We start from the raw sequence: 4256 nt of genomic DNA on the forward strand, positions 1-4256 counted from the left end.
CTAGATTGTAAGCTCTTCTGACCAAGGTCCTATTTTCCCGTTTAATTGTCTGTATCTGTCTGTCATCCGCAACCCCTATTTTATGTACAGCAATGCATAGTATGTTGGCGCTATATAAAGTTTAACCTTAACTAAACATATAATATTAGGTAGTTAGAAATACATAATGTATTTATATTAACCATATTTTGTATTTTGTGATTCCTATCTACTTTACTATAATTACAGTTAATTACACCACATCACTAATGTAACTTTCTTGATTTGCAATATCAATATTTATGGTAATACAATTGATTGTGTTTTCTAATATACTCTTCCTGATGTATTGTATTTTGACAAACAGATTTAATGTATTTCTAACCACCTATTAATATATATTATATGTTTCGTTAAATCACTACCCTCCCCTGAGGAAGCCACACAGAGAAACGCGTCGTTAAATGAGACAAATTAATTTTTGAAAGTGTTTATCAATTGGACAACTATCACATATCCAATATGTGGTTATTCTCTAATACATATTGATATGTTGATTGTTAGCTCAGTCGAGCTCTGTCGAGAAATTAGAATGTCTAATCCTATGATTTTTCAGTAAATTATCTTAGTTGCCATAAAAAAATGTTCTTTCTTTTTTCCTTTCGTACTTGATAGCACTCACTATCTGGAGTGTTGAAATGTGCTATTAGGAATATAAATACTTCTATCACAGCCCTCTTCTATACAATGGCTAATGGCATGCTACTAGGTGAGGCACCGTGTCTACTTCTGACTCCACCATAGACAACAATTCTTTCAGGCACATTGTAATATTCCTAACAAAGTATCCCAGACAGGGAGCCATGTGTTCACTACAGGTGGGTGGCAGAGCATAACATTACAATACTTTATATATTCTGGTTTCTTATGGTTCATATAAATACAAAAAGTTGAACTGTAAGCGATCCTTTGCCCTCGCTTTGTGGAATTTTCACCATTGCAATATTTCAGACCTTTATCCAGTTTGGCCGCAGCAATCATCCAGCGTGATCTCCAACATGCATGATAGAAAAGTTGTAAGCACCGATCATATTTGTCATATCTGTCCTTGAAAAGCTGGCTGACTGCTCCATCAAGGCAGAAACATTTTACAAAATCATTTAAAAAGGCCTAAGTACGATACATCAAGGAATGCAAACATTTCTCAATTACACAATTACTGCCGATTTCTTACACAGTGGGAGCTCAGGCTTGGCACACACCCCAGAATGTGAGCAACTATCATTTTTTTGTTTTTTTTTTTTATCCCCTTAAGCTGGGAGCGTAACATAATCAGAACAAAAAAAAAAATATATGAAAGACCATATTTTTAAGGAGCGTAAAAGCTGAAGGGTTTTACTTTGCAGCTAATGTCTAATTTTGTTTAGGGAAGGAAAAAAAATGTTTAAACTGATTAGACGTTGGATGACGGCTGCGAAAATGATCCTGTTAACGCGACAATTAAATTTCCATTTTGATTCCTCAATTAAATTGCAGGGGTGTTAAGTGTAAACCTGCAGAAGATCATTTTTGTGTTATGGGGGGAAGAAAAAAGCATCACAAACTTCTAATGAGATTTGTGAGACGGAAGTTTTAAGAGAGTTGGCAAGCGCACAGCAGAGCTGCAATGTATTTACGCACAACTGCGTGAAGGGCGGAATGAAGGTGCAAGATTGCTGACAGAGGGGATCAAAGCTCCATAAAAGATGCAGAAAGCGGCAAACATTACATTTGCTTTCTTCCTCCTTCTATTAGATTGTAAGCTCTTCCGGGCAGTGTCCTCTCCTTCTTTTCTAGGGCTGCCCGACTCTCTGCGATGGTCTTCCTTATCCTATTTGACTTGCTCCTACTTTCTGCACATTTAAAGGAGCCCTTAAATCCCATCTTTTCAAACTTGCCTACCAATATTCTTCTGTCTGTTTAGGAGACAGAAGCCCCAGAGGTTTACAAAAAGTGGTGCTGTGGCATCCATCGCCAAAACTGAAGAACCAGAAGTGTGTTGGTCATCAGGGACATCATGATATGTGGCAAAGAGTTTCTTTTGAAGCTTCTTAAAATCCACCTTGGGCTGCCAGTATGATTTTGGCAGGTTATCTGCCATTTTTTCCTTGTAACCACCCGATTGTGGTCTCCATTGGTGACCAGAATCTCACCTCACTGATGCTTGATCCCCAGGGCTTTTAGCTTTGGGTACTTGAATTCTGCCCCATTTTCCCTGCCTTCTCCTGGCCACTATCACCCAAACTCCCCTTCTTTTCTTCATATTCCACCTCCACTTCTTACTGCCTTAATATCTCAGCAATGGACTCCTTTTGATGTGCCTCCAGCACCCGGTCTATGGGGCCAATGCAAGCATAGTTTTGCTGATAGACATGTCTAACATTGGGTAGACAACATATGGGACTTTCTGATTTCAGACAGATCTTTGTATAGTTTCACCTTAAGACCAATGTCCTTTACTTTGCCATTACTGTACATATACATCAAAGTGAGATTAGGAGTGCCTTACAATGTCATAGTGTTGATTTTCCAGCTTAGCTGGAAATAAGGAATCCATAAAAAGACTAAATCAGTTGTGAAGCATCTCCCACATGCACATGACTCTAATCAAAGTGGTGCAGTCTTTATTCACAAGACCTGGGAGCCCCGTATCTCAATGCCAACACATTTGGACAGCACCCCATTAATGCCATTTGACACAAACGTCTACAGATGACTTACTGACTCAGCGAGGGATATATTGGCGGCCATTGTAAAGGGCGCAGGCCTCCGATCGATGTTCCATTTTCCTGTTAATGGGATGCTCGGGCTTTTCACCGGAGATAATGAGTATTGATTTAAATTTCTTGTTAAAAGATGTCAACAACTTCTTTACAACAATTGGGAAAACATACAATGCGTTACTTTTACCGCAGAGGCCATTTAATTCCCATATTCCTAGAACAATTCCAGAAACTCCTTGGCTACTTCAAGTGCTACAATTACATCGGAGCTCCTTTGTAACAAAGTTTCCCCTAAGTGCATTAAATCTTGCTGTGTACAGAAATGATATATATATATATATATATCTCATGTCTTGATCAGTGCCAGTGGGTAACATTCATTATCTGATTAAAAAAACGCGTCTCATTCATTGGGATTTATTAAGCAGCAGGTGAACAGTCAGATCTTATAGGTAATGTATTGGGAAAAGGAAAAAAACAATTATAAAGATCTAAGGAGCTTGGACGAGAGGCAAATATTTGTGATTTCTAGGCAATGGGTTGGATCAGTGTTTCTCAATAAGGTTTCCTACAGAGGTTCCGGGGGGGTTCCTTAAAACAATGAGCAATTTGTGCCCCTCAGGTCAGTGTAAGTGACTCCAATGATCTCCTTGGCTATCGGTAAGGGTGACATTCTTCCCAATGGTCAGCAATGTAAGAGGAATTCTTCCCACTGACCACCACACTAATATACTGTGAGTTGTGGACATAGTAATTATACAAGGGGTTCCCTGAAGACCTGAAAGTTACTTGAAGGGTTTCCCCCATGGTAAAGAGAAATGCTGAGTCTAGAAATCTTTTGATAGTATCTTGGTTCCAGTTATCACTGGATAACTTTGGAGGTCCTGTGTGGTCCATGCCTCCATGGATCAGAGCAGTTTTAAGGGCACGAGGGGAATCTACACAATATTAAGCAGTTGGTTTTAATGTTTTCGGTGATCAGGTGGGTATGTAAAAATAAATTTTGCTTCTGAATGAGCCCCCGACTATTCAGTATTCTTTGCAATTCTCCATCCAGATATGTGAGTTGCTCAGTAAACTGGTGATTTGAGGTCATTCTGACCTCACATCACTGACTACTAAGACCAGATTGGACATCCATCAAGACATGCCATACCCATCTGTGTACAATTATAGTTAATGACGGTATTTACAATTAGTGAGCACTGCTGTACCGTTCATTATAAAAGCAGTGCTTTACCAGTTTACCAACTCAAATAAGAGACAGATGTTAAGAAGAAATCCTGCATTTAGTTTCATGGGTTCGTTCAACTACTACTACAATTATCTGGATCTGTGCTCATAAATATTTTTAGAGTTATTGTGTCACTCCTATAAATTATCTCAAATGTTATAAGAGTGACTGATCCAACCTCCAGATACAAGATCACAGCAACATCACTCACCACCAGATTACATTTTACTGTGAGGTGACTATGTCGTATATATAAGTGCAACCATTACATTTGTAGTTGT

Source organism: Pyxicephalus adspersus, chromosome 9 (genome assembly GCF_032062135.1).
Source record: "Pyxicephalus adspersus chromosome 9, UCB_Pads_2.0, whole genome shotgun sequence".
In the NCBI taxonomy this organism is placed as follows: domain Eukaryota; kingdom Metazoa; phylum Chordata; class Amphibia; order Anura; family Pyxicephalidae; genus Pyxicephalus; species Pyxicephalus adspersus.